At 28.9% G+C, this 16,739-nt stretch overlaps 1 protein-coding gene across 1 annotated transcript in view; it reads right to left on the bottom strand.

The window, feature by feature from the left end:
* The window catches only part of LOC112593739, a 58,315-nt gene extending 54,071 nt beyond the window's left edge, over positions 1 to 4,244 (bottom strand). Inside the window, exon 1 of the mRNA XM_025338376.1 lies at positions 3,961 to 4,244. The gene's annotated coding sequence lies outside the window, so the exon portion shown is untranslated. The remainder of the gene's footprint in view (positions 1 to 3,960) is intronic.
* Positions 4,245 to 16,739: the final 12,495 nt, after the last annotated feature.

The following is a 16,739-nucleotide window of genomic DNA, read 5'->3' as shown; positions in this document are numbered from 1 at the left end:
ACCATCGTGATAAGCATGTATGCAGCGGGCTGTTCGAATTCAATAGCATTCGACATGTTGTCAAATACACATACAGAATTGCGTGAACAGACTAGATGACGATCTGTACAACGGCCTCTCAAATGCGTTGTCGGCTTATTGAATTTTATAATATTATGCACACATACATATATAAAATATTATTTTACACAATATAAATGCACTCTTTATAGGTCGACATCGCCGTCGTATGTGTACACGTTTTGTGTATTATTATTATTATTAAACATCAGTATATACACAATGAATTATATATGTATATAAACTTCAAGGATCTCGTCGTGCTGAGATAATTTTTTTATATTAATTGTTGTTTGAAAAAAGCTACAGCGCGGGTTGACGATGGTCGGCCGAGATCAGTGTTTTTAGCATTCACACACAACACACACATACACACACACACACACACACACATACATACACGCTCACACTTATTAAATAATAAATATGCTCGTATTATATTATATCTTATACGTTTCGTACATGCATAGATGTAAACAGTTTTGTCTCCGTCCTCTCACGTTTAACGTCCGTGAAAATGACGACAGCTGCATGGAATTAGTATATTTAACAATAATACATATACGCATTCGTCTTACTCTCTCACCACTCTGCCTGCAGTAAAATATTTCATACATATTATTCTGCGTGACTGTAGCTACTCAGACTTGATTAAAAATCTGCGCGCGTAAACCATTCGGCGGTGACGCTCGCTGTTTCGTACGCGATCGATTAAACAATACAATACGTAATATATATTATTATTACATAGGCGCGTTCTCGCGAGCGACGGCGTTTTTTATGTGTATATAAATATTGTTTTCAGTAGTAGCGAGTGAACGATGTAAACATTTGAAAACACTCTGACGCTTTTGACGTGCTATAAAATTGCTCGAACAATATAATATATTCACGAACGATAGCCGCCGTCTATTATACTAGCTATACACACGTATAAATAGTGTTGATGGCGTCGTTAAGTTTTTCTTAAAATCACTGAAAGACCAGAACTACATAACGCATTTTGAACGAATTTTCGCTGTTAAGATTATGATGTTTAATGCCAACCGCAACACAGACAATGATGATGCATTTCGACACATTGAAAAAACAGCCACTATATCGTCACTGTTAAACCATTATTTTTAGTTTTTACTCTGCCGCAGTCAAAACACTGCACCTGTTCATAATAATATCGTATTGGTTCTGTCCGCACCGCGTCTCCATCACATTATAGTATGATGTCACACTGTAATCAGATGACGAACATCCGACTTAGTCATCGTCACATCCGTCATACTTCAAATTCTCCAGTTCCAGGAACTCGCGGTTTTGTACTTAAATACACGGTGGCATAGCATAGGTATAAAATAATATATATTATAACAAGACTAATATTCTGACATATTCTGGATCCGTGACATGGGTTTACACGTGATTTAACATCAACCTCAATTTACACAAAAATGTAAAGTCAACAATTATTACAACACAATATTATGGTAGGTATAGTATTATGGTAATGTTATGAATATGTGTATAGATACACACCTAGTCCACAATGTGTTTATGTATATTATGCTTAACGGTATGTCGGTATATAAAACCAGAGAATATGAATTCGCTTATTTTTTGCAACAGACGCAGACATTGCAGATTTCTATTTCGAAAGTATTATTTTTTTTTGCGCACGCGGCTTTATAGTCCCGTGTGCAACATTAATTTGGTACCTACTACCTACATGCGAAAAAATCATCCGGCTCTCGGTTCTTGTATATGCGCACTGCGTTATATATTTTTATAACCCCCACGTACGTCTGCCGACACCTTACGCCCAAATACAACCGCCGCGACGACGTAAAGTGTGTTATTGTAAACCAGAAAACTACTATTTATCTTTGACCGAAGGGAAAAGTGCTTCGTCAAGCCGTATGTGTATAATATACCTATACCTAATAGAAACTACGATGGGCAAATTAAAAAAAAAAACGCAGAGTAGGTATAACTATTTGTATAGGTACTATTTAGCTTAGTAGTAAACTAGTAGATACTATACTTATAACAACCCGCGAACAATATTTTCGAAATTAACATAATACATCGAACTACGATTATAAGACTGAAATACGATAATCGAACAATTCGACATTTCTCAAGTTAATGAGCGGTGAAACTTAAAATCTCGCTTAAAACGCCTCTGAGAATTTCTATATAGATACTGACCTGTTTTTATGATATGCGCGCATGTATTCCAATATTGACTTAAATTAACTCGTATTATTACTATTCTAAGTTAATTTCAAAAATGTAAATGAGATCGAATTATATTAGTATTATTATTAATACTCGAAAGGATTATTGGTATTAATATTTTGAAAAATAAATAATATATACTATTTTAACAAAGAGTACCCAACAAACATATAACATAATGTAATTGTACATTTATGCAAAACCGTTTAAATACAAAAGTACCTAATCTTAGAAAATAAATTGTTTTCTAAATTTAAATTTAATCACAGAGAAAAAGAAAAATTAGTAGTATCAATTATTACAATGGAATTTAAAATTATCTTAAAGCACAAAATATATTATAAGTATATATCTCAAATATAAAATACTAACCGAACATCAATATTGACTTTGTTGGGTTTTGAGTATAATTTTAATTACTAATTTATATTTTACAATATTATACATACACCAATATCCTGTATATTATATTAAATAAAGAACGGAAGATATTACATTTCAACAATGATAAATATTACAATTTAGTTAATAATAAATAATTTAGTTAATTGATTATAAACTCAGCGTGTTATATACCAGTACATTTCAACACATACGATAAATATAACATATTCATGTACTATCTTTTTAACTATCAAAATTAATTTCGTTAAAAATATGAAATACAATTTTATTAATATACCTATTTGTATTATTATTAATAATTGTATATGTATTTATTTCTCTAATACTAGACTACTGATAGTTTTGCTATTTTGATAAATTATTATTAATATGAATTAAACAGACAAAATTAATATGATGTCATAACATAATGGAAAATTTATCAGAAATATAATATTACAACATTCGTATAGACATCTTATTTTAAAGTAAATAAATGTTTATTTTCAAAGTCTAAGCTAATACTTTTTAGTATGCATCAAATGAACCGTTTTTATTGGTTAACTTAAACATTTTAGAGTCGAATTTTTATAATTTAATTTTATAAAAAATTGCTTTAGTATTTTAGCATTTTTACTACATAAATATTAAGAACTATAAACCATAAAATTCACTAGCTACAACAATTAATATTTTTGAAATATTTTTTTATTTTCTTAAAAAATCTCAGAAGTATGCATTATTTAAATCATAAAAAAAATTTTTAAACTTTTATTTTCAATTTAAGTTATTGTAAAACTGATTGATATTTATTCTATTTCGCTAAAATCAGTCGCGTTTTATGCCAACAACTATAATAATTAATAACATCAGTGACTTATAAGTCTACTGAAATGTCTGAAACACACGTGGCTCAACTTTGTGGATAGTGGATCCATTCAATACAAGAGGTGTCTGCGGACACAAACAAAAATAAGTAATGAACAGTGCATTTCAATTTCCTCGAGGTGTGATTCAATGTTATAATTAATTATTAAATTATTTAACTATAGAATTTATTAGCATTAATAGTTTATTCTTTAAAGATGCCTATTGCGCGGCACGTGTTATTTTTACTATGACACGCATTCGTTAATTATTATTTATTATTATTACCACGCCCCCATAATATTATACTGAATATAAATTACAACATATTTTGCTTGTTCGACTCGTATAATATAATATGTGCACGTACGGTTGGCCAATATTGACGTTTTAAAATATAATTTTCGTATGTCTTACCTTATTTTTTTTCGGTCGTTTCTGTCTTTAGGACGTGCTGTACGCTATCGAGACCTGCAGAGCTGCTGCTGCTGCAGTTGAGAATAACGCGACCAGGCACGGAACCGTTTACGGCATTAAGTTAACCCTTCGAGTCCTTTTTCACTACGACGAAAACGTATTAGAACAGTATTAGTACAATATCGCGTATAGTTTTGTCGATGGCGGAATAATGAAATTCAGAAACCCGGAGTAATCGACACGTGCGCCGGATTTTGGAGGGAACGCGTGACTGACTGACTTCGTATCGATGACCGGTCGCAGTGGTCGTGTGGATCCGCGGCAAAAAAGCGGCGGGTCGACGAGGCGGAGACATCTAGCGGTGTTCGTAGGCAAACCGGTCCGTCTGCGGCCTACGCGCTACCGTCACGATGACGCACCGTACAACGTGCACCACTTGCATCCGAACTCTGTGGAGAATGAAAAAATTAATGACAACATTAATGAATAAACAAGATTGTTGTACGTTTATCGAAATGAAATAATAAACGCAGCATGTGGTTTAGAATTGAAATAAAAACAATAATATTAACGGTCAGATAAGTATTTCGGTGAATGGCGTGGTATAATATTATTATTATTATTATTATTATTATTATTGTAGGACATACCTAAAATTTAAATATTATTCACGGTTACTGCTGCTCGATACTTATAAAAATATTTAAAATTACTAACAATCAAAAATTTAACAATCGAAAAAACAAAAACTAACAAAATAGTTAACTTGTCTATGGACTATGGATCTATTATGTAAAATGAGATATAATCAGAGAAAACAAAATAAATTTCATGTATAAAAAATTATAGATTGAAAGTTTATAATGTTTATATAAAATCAATTTTAGATGACAAAGGATGAATATGGCCATTAAAAAAGTGAGATTTTGAAAAGTTCAATGACTGAAACATATTTTGTGCTTGTGTGGTACAATATTGCTATAAAATAGTACAAAATATAACTCGTATTTAACGGTGCCTATTCATTATTTATGATCAACGAGGATTTTTTTCTCGCTGACAAGTGAAATTAACAGCAAATGCAACTGCAAAATTCTATCACCACTATTCACAATCCCATATTAATCTCCTGAAAATATCGTTTTACATAATGATACAAATACTATTTATTTTAGTCGTTTTTCGCGGTCGATTGGTGACGAATTAATAAAATTACCATTTCGGCAAAATCGTTGTTATTGATCGCGATCCACTAAAAATACTTGTGACGACGTAGATATAGCTTGTAAATTATTATTAAGTCGGAACTCGTTATTTAAACATGATTTTATAAGTAAAGTATGCCTATGAGATTTCTGCGATAAGAGTATATTATACAAACTAGAGAATGTATCAACACGGTAATACCATACTATTAAAGTAATGCTTCTAGCCACTAACGATTTAGTTACAGTAGTTTAACAGACTTTAATCGTCCTAAACGTAATGCTAAAGTATTTAAAATACGCGTTTGATTTTAATGGCATTCTACTACATCGATTGTTGATGTATTCTCTGCTATAATATCGATGATATACCAATCACGACCTCAAAATAACTTGAATTAAATTACGTTTTGATAACATATAACTAAATTCTTATTCTGTTTTATTATCACAAATTCTTATTACAATCATGATGCTTAGAATACCGTATAATTAAAATATTTTAAATTTCTATTTATATACCTATGTCTATGTGGCAATGTCTATAACGAGAATTAATAGATTATAAGCACGATTGGTACATGTATAATGACTATTATAATAGTCTTTAATGTATAATGTATAAAATTAGTTAAATATATTTAATATTTATATGTTAACTGTGTTGAATAATTTTTAAAATCTTGTCAGATAATATAATAAAATTATGACTTAGTTTTAAAATGTAAACTATCAATGCCAGAAAAAAAAATTCAAATGAAATGAAAGTAATACGTTGTTTATCGCAAGTGTGTTAAAAAAATATAGACAATAATAAAAAAGGAAAATGTTTATATCATGTCAACTAAACAATAAAGTACCTAGTAAAGTACACATTTCAATTTATTTTCATTTCCAATTCACAAATCCATAGTCAAATATTATGATACCACTTGAGACTTTTAGACTTAGAGTTTTTACAGTTCACGGTACCAGTAATTAAATAAAAATATAATTTAAACCATAAATACCTATAGTATTAATAATATTATCTACAATATTAAAAACCATCTTGTGAATTGCAATAATATTTCACTCTGCACAGAATCTTAATACTAATTATTAACTGTTAATAAATTATAAGTAAAGATATTATGTATATTTATTATTTACACAGTTTATTAGCTATAACATATGCAGGGCTAGATCTAGGGGGAGCGATCCGTGGCATTTGCCCCCGAAGCCTTGGTCGGGGGGCACCAAATTACCAAATGATAAGTGGATATATTAACCATTTTTATTTATCAAAATTTAATGGGAATTGGGAATATGGGATGGCTGGCGAGCTTGCTGAAGATGAAATAATAATTAAAATTAGTGTAGTCTATAGATTATAAGTGAAAAACAAAAATTCAACATTTTAATAAAATCTGTTATGGATAATAATTTATCAGGATTGTATTGAACCAATGAAAAATATTGTATTGTCATTTTCATTTTAAGACGGTAATATGTTGTTTAAAATTCCATTAAATTATGTAAAAAAACATTCGATCGACTTATGTAATAAGTATGAAAAAGACTTAACAGAATTTAATTTATATACGAAATTTCAAGTTTTAAATAATATATTTTTGCGTTAAACGAGTCATTAAAATAAGGAAATCCTAAATTTTATTATAAAAATAATGTACAAAATGCTTATCCAGATATTTTAATACCATATAAAATATTATTAACTTTACCGTGACTTGAACATCTTGCGAAAAAAGTTTTAGTAAATAAAAATAGTAATTAAATCTTAACTTCCTATCTTCAGCTAATCAAGACAAACTCAACCATCTTTCAATTATAAATTTAGAATCATATTCATATATTTAAATCGAGTAGCCAAAAATTTACATTATGACGATATTATGAACGATTTTGTCGTCAAAAACTCAAGGAAAATCAAAATTTAATGATAATTTGTTATAATATGTACTCAACTCAATTAAAAAACTCATAATTAATATAATCAATTCTGACAATTCTATACGTTATAGCATACACTCGGTGTTTAATAACAGACCTCAGATATAACCACAGATTTTGTTTAAGTCTTAAAATTTAGTCAAGCGCTTCAAAATTCGGAACTTAAATTTCTAGGTCGTCAATAAATGACCAACCCCTGACTTGAGACCCCATATTTTACCAAGTCATATGTAATTTTCATCATTGCGGTTCTTTCTCTCATTAGACACAGTGATTTTTCTTATTATCTAGCACCCTTTTCACAACTATCACGTTTCAACCAATGTAGACACTTCGACTTTGAAAAGTACTGTTTTAAAGCAGAATATTAGTCTGACACTAGTATTGTTCCCATTTCCCATAGTACTGGACTACTGGATGAGTTTATAATTGACATCTGATAATCAACTTAAAGTGTAACGTTTTTCCAATATTTTGGTTCCCCGAGTAGATGGGCCGTAAAGGCTAATAGAACATAAATATAAATACGGTTAGTTAATGCTCTAGCTTCTATACTTAAACTTGAATCCATTGTGTATGATGGAGTTAAAAATATATTTAAATTACGTTTTCTAAGATGATATTTTTTTTACGAAATACTTATATTATAATAAATAAATTCAATACTCATATTAATTGTAGTATTGTACTTATAATAACGAAATACAATTTATTATTATTTTTTTTATATATGTATTCGGACTATAGTCATATTATAATATCGCAAGTATGTTGGCTGGAAAGTAATGATCAGTTAAATCATAACACTGTGCTGGCTAATTAGAATAACACATATTATAATAATATTTAAACCTAATGTTTATTTTATAATGCTTGTCGTCAGTCAGTAAAGTTATTTGAAGACAAACTCATAGTTTAAAATATTTTTGTTCTTCAACTACTTTCTATTAATTTTTTTCATTCTTAGTGCACTATTAGTTTTTTTTTTTAGTAGTAGTTTTATTTCACAAAATTTAATCTTAATTTTAATTGTTTACATTCTAATTTTAAATGTTTATTTTTAGTGAATTATTTTTCAAGAATATTTTGCAAACAGACATTGAGTACTCTTGTGTCTTTATATTTTCTAATATAATCCACATCACTTTAGCTATCATTGGTATTCAAAAAGGACATGTAAGATTTTAGATGTATAATAGATATAATGGTACGTGAAAAATATGTTTCTTTTCTGTTACATGATTATTAAAATAAAGCGGTAGTAAATAGGTAAGTATGATTTAAGAAATACCTACTTTTTATAATCTTATTTAAGTTCTTATTTTATTTTAGTTTATGTAGTATTATACATTTTTATAGTAATGGATACATATTAATTATATTTATTTTCAGGCGTATGTGTACAATGTTGAATTCAGAAGACAAAAACACATCAATATAAATGAAATTATTCACATTGTCAATATATAACATTTTAATTGAAGAGTACCGTTCATAAGTTCATTGGATCATCATTAATATCATGTACGTCCTAAATTCAGCATTGTCAACGAGAATAATTTGAAATTTTAGATTTTTAATAGACACCTATAATGATACGTGAAAAATATGTCTTTTCTACTACACGATAATTATTATTTATTAATATAAAAGTGCCAGTAAACAAATAAGTACAATTTAAGAAATAATTTTGATAATCTTATTTAAGTTTTTATTTTATTTTAGTTTATATGGTATTATATATATTATTTTAATATTAATGGATACATATTAATTATATTTATTTTCAGATGTATGTGTACAGTGTTGAATTCAGAAGACAAAACACATCAATATAAACGAAATTATTCACATTGTCAATTTATAACATTTTAATTGAAGAGTACCGTTTATTGGATCATCATTAATATCGTGTACGTCCTGAATTCAGCATTGTTAATGAAAATAATGTGAAATTTTAGACGTTTAATAGATATAATGATATGTGAAAAATATGTTTCTTTTCTATTACATGATAATTATTTATTAATATAAAAGCGCCAGTAAACAAATAAGTACAATTTAAAAAATAATTTTGATAATCTTATTTAAGTTCTTATTTTATTTTAGTTTATGTAGTATTATACTATTTTAATATTAATGGATACGTATTAATTATATTTATTTTCAAGTGTATATGTACAGTGTTGAATTCAGCAGACAAAAATATATCAATATGAACGAAATTACTTCACAATAAAACATTTAATTGTAGAAGCAAAAAAATACGAACGGGCGATTCAGGTGAACCGCCAAGTTCGACCGTTGACAAAAGACAAAAAAGTCCAGGCGGAATGAAAGCCTTATAGAGGAGAATTGACGAGCCGTGAACATTCTGCGCCAATCGTTGGACTTAGAAAGCCTTTGGCGATTAATCGATTCGGCGGAAAGTTAACCGCGTTCGAACAATTATATACATTCTGAATTCAACATTGTCAATAAGAATAATGCGAGATTTTAGATGTATAACAGATATAATGATACATGAAAAATATATTTCTTTTCTATTACAAGATTATTAAAATAAAAGCAGTAGTAAACAGATAAGTATAATTTAAGAAATAATTATAATAATCTTATTTAAGTTCTTATCTTATTTTAGTATATATAGTATTTTAATATTAATAGATACGTATTACGTACCTATTAATTATAATGTATCTGTGTGGACTAGGCCTAAAGTTTATACTCGGGGAAACCACAATAAAAAAAACGCGCCACATGCAATACCTCATGCAACATTAAGGTTGATATAAAATCAACTTTCATAATGTGCTAAGGTGGTGAGGAAACTTGCAATACATTATTGTAGTTTGTAATGTAAAATAATATTAACATTATATAGACAAAATGTGTACTAAATTGTTACTGTACATTGATTTTTACCAATAAATTAATGTTGTTATTAAATCTTTCTTAAGAATTTCTTAAACTGTATTCCGTGAAGCTTGAGTAATTTTTTTCAACATTTTCAAGAAAATTACTTTAAAATATCTAAATAGTGGGCTAGTGGGGAAAAACATATTTTTATATTAAATAATAATGTATATATATGGTATTATGGTATAGCTATTTGCATACATGCCAATTAATTTCCTGGTTTTCATACGTAAACATTAAACCTGTATAATTTATGAAACTATAATTAAATACAATCAGTACCTAATTAGTTTTATATTACTGAATGTGTTAATAAAATTCAAAACGATAAAGTTAAAATTACTATATTATATTGTATAGTGTATATAATTTCAATATACATAAAGTCAAAATAGTTAAACAGCTCAATTTTTTTAATAGAACTATTTGCATAAAATATATAAAAAATTATATGCCTAAGAGAATATTTTTAATTATTATGTCATTGATTATAAATTCAAATACTTATTATAACCCTTAGTCAATGATATTATTATGTGTATATTAATATCATATCGTTAATACTGCAATATATCAAACTCTAGGAAATTAATATTTTGCAACATTCTTTATAAAAATAATAATAATAATAATATTAATAAAATATTTGTTTTATAATACTCACGTAGTCACACTATTACCTACTTCATATAGGTATGTATTATAAAATGGTATACCTTAATCGGATAAACTATATAACCTTCTTAGTCTATAATAGTTATGTTGAATATTTTTTTAGAGAGGAAATTATTAAGGTTCAGTTATCCTTCACGCTGCTTATAATGTCATTGATTTGAATATTGATGGATGATGTATTATTTGACTATACATTAACTATACACATTAATATGTATATTTCGTGCTTTGTGAATTTTATTATGTTATCCAACAGATTTTTTGTAAGCCTCTATATTGCCAATTGTTTCAACGTCTACTATTTTTTTCTTTCTATTTTGTACTATCATAGTTCATAAGATAACGGTAATACATAGTATTATAATACACGTATATATGCACTGGTATAATTTATAAGCTATTGTTTGGCTTATAAACTATATTATATTTTAAAATTCCCTTTTTAAATTAAAATTCTGAACTATGAAAAAATAAAAATACTTTAACATACATATTACAATATGATTGATAAAACTCATTATTCTATTGACTTAAAATTCGATTTTATGTTTATAAATCAAAAACTTTTTAAGTTGTAAACTTGTATCAATAAATTTTAAATACACAAAATTATAAATAATGCAATTATTTTTATTTGAGTAATTTCTAATATTAAACAAGAAGAGTAGGTTAAATTTGTTAAAACTAAAAATTCATATTTATTTAAATCAATTTAGACTCTGATTTATACCAAATAGTATTAATCACAATAAAATTCTAAAATATTAGTATAAAGTTTTGAAACAATGAGACAATACGGGAAAGGGCGGAAGCTTATTTCACTCAACTTTTCTCTTATTATAATAAAGCTTGGAACTCGTGAACACAAAAATTAAAATATTTTGAACTATGAATAGATAACATCTTACATTGCTCGGGATACGGACTACTATTAATATGTAAATAGTAAATACATTTTAGATGTATACTATAACATGTCATGCGCAAAAACATAGGTAGCCACTAGCCCGTAAAAACCTATATGTATACTTAGTATGGTTTGTATGGATCTACTTGTACACAAATATTATAATATACCAAGTACCTATAATTTGTATTTTATTAACTATTTATAAATCATCTATTTAATGCAATATGTGTGGTATAAGTCTTGAGGTTTTTTAAAGCATGTGTTTATGTATAATATTCACATCCAAACATCCATTGATGGTCGTGAAAATACCGATAAGATTCAAACCGTTCACGGTGTTTTTCCAAATTCTTTTGCGGCAATAATTATGAAGGCACACAAGTTCATAAACTGTAGGAATCGAGTAAAATATATCATTAAAGTATTTACTTTTTTATAGTTAGTTGACATTGTTAAGCTTTTATAATTTGATCACTAATTGAAGACATCTTTACTATAAATACTTGGACCTATAATGTACAATGGACAAAGCAAGAATTACGGGTAAACAATCATAAATTCATAAATATACACACATTTTTTTGTTTTATTTTTTAATAAATGTATTGTTACTTTTAAAACTATTGGTTATTTTAATACATAACTTGAAATGTAAGAAACATTATTATTCGTTAAGGATGATTTAAATTATGTCCACTTACCTATTATAACGTTTATAAAACTGTACTCGTTTATTTAATGACTATCCGAAATTGAAATTTAATAATAATAATGTTTCTTTTTAGCGGAAAATGAATAATTAATAAAAATTTACATAGAGCAACACGTTTCATAGAATTCGATCGTGAGTGGGTTTGTTTACATCGAAATCAAGCATTGAGAATTTATTTTCACAAACACAACATAAATATAGTTAGTATAATATACAAATATATTGTACACAAAATATGCGACTCATTCATAAAACTAAAATAAGAAGAATGTTACTTTTTTGTTTTTTTAGCTCCTATTATAAATAATTAATGGATTGTATTGCATGCATTTTATATTTAAATCGTATACTGCAGTTATGAAACAATTTAGTATAATTTTCAAATAAACGTCACAACGCCTCTTATTTTTTTTTTCATATAAATGACTTTTACTGTTTTTCCATAATAGTATATTTTATTATAAGATTGGATGTTTTAAACTTTTAAATTAAATATATATTTATTTTTTTTAATACTTATATCGAAAACGTAGGCTCGTTATTATGTTTACGACGTACAAATGTCGTTAGTGAATAGTGGTTAAATACTATTTATTTATAATTAGAATTTATATTATTATAACTAAATAAGTATAAATTTATAAACAACATATTTTCTTTACCTATTGTACCTTAAATGTACCTATAAAAAATTTAGAGGTTAAAATATTTATTTAGTATCATCAAGTTTTTAATTCCATTTATTATTTATTTTTTAATGCTCACCGACCAGACTATAGTTACTGAAGTATTGTTTATTTGTTTTCTTTGAGGTTTTTTTAAATTTGACTACATGTAGTAATATAGAGAAAAAAATATCCTGATGTATCTTCGTACTTGCAAATGATAACTTTTTTATTTACTATTATGGTATCGGCAGTATCATTATCATTCGCGTGAGCAATATTTACTTACGAAAACTCATAAATTTAAACGTGCAGTCGTATTCCGATATAATTGATGAATTTCGCGACTAGTTTATTATTCTGAAAACTGATCTATCATGCTCCTTACATTACAAAAGGTGAATACTGAATTTTATCAAAATAAATTATTCTAATTTTTATTCACGAGCTACAGAAGAATATTGTTAGATACTAAAATGTATATTTTAAATAAATATAAACCAATGATTTATTTAAGGAAAAAATAATAAATAACATCATATATTTATAGTCGATTCAATAGTCGCATAACCGACTATAGAGAATATATATATATATATATACGTAGTAGGTATATTATATACATAGTATTATATTAGATAAGTATTTATACATATATATTAATCATCACGTACCGTACCCAACGGAAAATAATTTAATCCGATGACCAATCGATACGCAGTGTACACATGATATTACAATACGCGTCGATAGAACATCAGACTCTGCTTAAGCCCTCTAGCCCCCCCCCCCCTAAATTTACGCCTAAATAAAGGCCACTCGAAAGACTTTAAATTTTAATTAATTTATAAGTTGTATACGTCATAAGCAGTTGGAAAAATTGTAGTATTGTGTTTATTGTTAGATATTTCCGTATTCTGGGATAAGGGACGGCTGAATATTAATTTCGTATTGTTCATGTTAATATAATATTCGTGGCAATAATTTAATAATAATTATTAGTAATATTAATGATAACACGCACATAGGCACACGTCCTATTCATTTTTACTCACACAATGTAATCTTACTGAAGTGTACAGTGTACTTACAACAATATAATATAATGATATCAACGATTATTACTATGTCGCAATATGCAATGAGAAAGGCGCGACACGACCAATTATTAGATGCATCCGCTGTAGCGCTTGCAGCCGATGCAGTTGCTAAACGTCTAATTGAATGTTGCACGTTTGAAACTCAAAAACAATACATTTTTTTCCGTTTATTTGGATAATAATTTTTTGTTCATCTCGCAATCTGAAAATTTTAAATAAATATTCAAACCTAGCCTATACTTCTAGAGACTAAAAATGATAAAATGTGCTAATGTGCATTATATTACTTTATTTTTAAATAATTGTATAATCTATACTGTAAATCTTACTCCTCCGACCTTCGATACCGGTAATAACGGTAAAATAATGTTTAGAGAACGTTTAATAATGATGTAGCCGACGAGATGCAAGCGAAGCGTTTATTTAGTGTTCGTTTGTTTATATTATTATCTTGTAATTATTACAGGACATTGCAGTTATTTTGTGATATCTGCAGTATAACCAGCATTTTATGGAATAATGCCGTTTTGTCGTCAACGAGTATTTTTCGAACGGAAATAAACAGTTCATGTTTTTATTTTCGGGTCAAACACCCCGGGATGCGAAGCCGAATCGATCCTCTGCCGGCGGAAACAGTACTCAGTGGAATGTATAACAGAGTAAAACTAAATAACAAAATGAAAAAAAAAAAAAAACATTTTACGACTGCAATAAAATCCCGCGCTCCGTGCAGCACAAGGTCGACCGACAACTGCGACTTCAGCCTCCGCCGCCACCGGAACAACAACAATAACAACAACAACGTCTACGTCACATACAATAACCATAAAACGTAGTATAAAACAACATTTTACTACCATCATCGTCACTGCGTAGTAAGCGCAAACTACGAGAAAGGGTTGCGCGCCAACAACATTGTGCAATCCAAGTATTGTACATCCTCCGCGATTACCAGGGTCTCAGCAACCGCGCTGCCGTCGCCGCCGGAATCCGGGCGGCGGCGTTGGCGGCGATCGTTCCCGGCGGCGGCGGCGCCCCCGACGATTAGCGCCCCATAGTATCCTAGTGCTCGCGGCCCACACATCGGTGGCTGGCCGCGACCCGACCTAAATAATAATTCCGGCGGCTCCCCGGTACAGTTTTGAACGGACCACATTTTGAACGCCGACGACCGTTTTGCCGCCCACGCCTTTAACGCCGTCCGGAAATCGCGAAGTTTCGGCGTCCAAGTCGCTTATTGCCGAGATCTATTCGCTTTTTGCAAATTGTTTTGGAATTTTGTTCTGCCGACGCAGCGTGAAAATGTTATTCGTCACGATGTTTTCAAACGTATTAATCAGCTCCAATTTGTAAGTTGAAACGTTTAATATTAACAAACGGTCGACGGCAAAGTGTGAGTAAAATATTGCCGACGATTGTTCGACATTAAAATAAGCAGATTGTTGCGACGAGAAAATATTTAGAAATAATCAGAAATAAATATCGCAAAATCATATTTTTGAGGGACACACTTCCCTCTTTCTTAGGCCCTAATAGAACCAGCGAGTTACAGAGTTTAAATCTCTATGGGTCGAGCGGCTAAATTTTTTTTTCGATTAAGTATTACATTTAATAAAATTGTTCTAATCTATTTTAACGGATTGTACTCCGACACTTATCCTATCCTTCTGTCCTTATGAACTTGCTACTCGTGGTAAAAATTGAGGAAATTAATAACAAATGTCTTAATAGTACTTATTTTTATGTCCACAGCACCTTTTTACAGGGAAATTACATAGCGTTTAACTGTAGATTTGTAGTTCACGCAAAAACATTTATCGTAAACGTATTATCACATATTATTAATAATTATCATTGTCCATACAAAAAACATTGATATTGTGTAAATTCTTAATTTTTCAATACTTTTTATCAAATTATTTCAAGTAACAAGAACACACAAATTGTATTGATATTTATTTAGTATTTTTTAACTAATCAGCACTATATTTTTATTCTTTGAAATAATTATTTCAGTTTTTATGAAAAAGTTAGAAAAATCAATAATTACTAAGAATTGCTTCACTCGTAACTCACGACTATATAAGCGATATACTGATATATCTATAGCTGTTAAATCTGTAACTCATTACCATTCGCCCACGGAACGGTTTAAAACGTGCCACCGCAAACGAAATCAGCAGCCATGGTCAGATATTATTATATATATAATATATATATTATAATTGTAATATTACAACAATATGCAACGATAAATGCATATTAACGAGAGTAAATTGTGGTCGAATTTCTTAATCGTATACGAAATGCTCGTGCATGATAAAAAAAAAAAAATGCAAAAACTGTAATAGTATTGTATCGGTAACAAATGATCTCGGAAACAAAATTATTTATAAATAAATATTTTTTTCAAAAGATTAGTGTGATAAAAATTTAAAAAATATTACATCTCCAAAAAATGGCAACCTGCGAACAGCAGGGCCGTTTTTGGGATGTGTGGGACTCGCGCGGTTCGGATTGCATACGGGTACAACAAGTGCCTCTCTGTGCGGAAGAAACCCATTGCGCGTCGTAGGATTGTGTCGGGACACTGCGACCGGGCGGCACTGGCGGCGGCATCGGGAGTGTCCTCCAACCGCG

This window comes from Melanaphis sacchari, unplaced genomic scaffold (genome assembly GCF_002803265.2).
Source record: "Melanaphis sacchari strain LSU unplaced genomic scaffold, SCAv2.0 Contig0_pilon_pilon, whole genome shotgun sequence".
In the NCBI taxonomy this organism is placed as follows: domain Eukaryota; kingdom Metazoa; phylum Arthropoda; class Insecta; order Hemiptera; family Aphididae; genus Melanaphis; species Melanaphis sacchari.
This window is presented reverse-complemented; position numbering and strand designations above follow the sequence as displayed.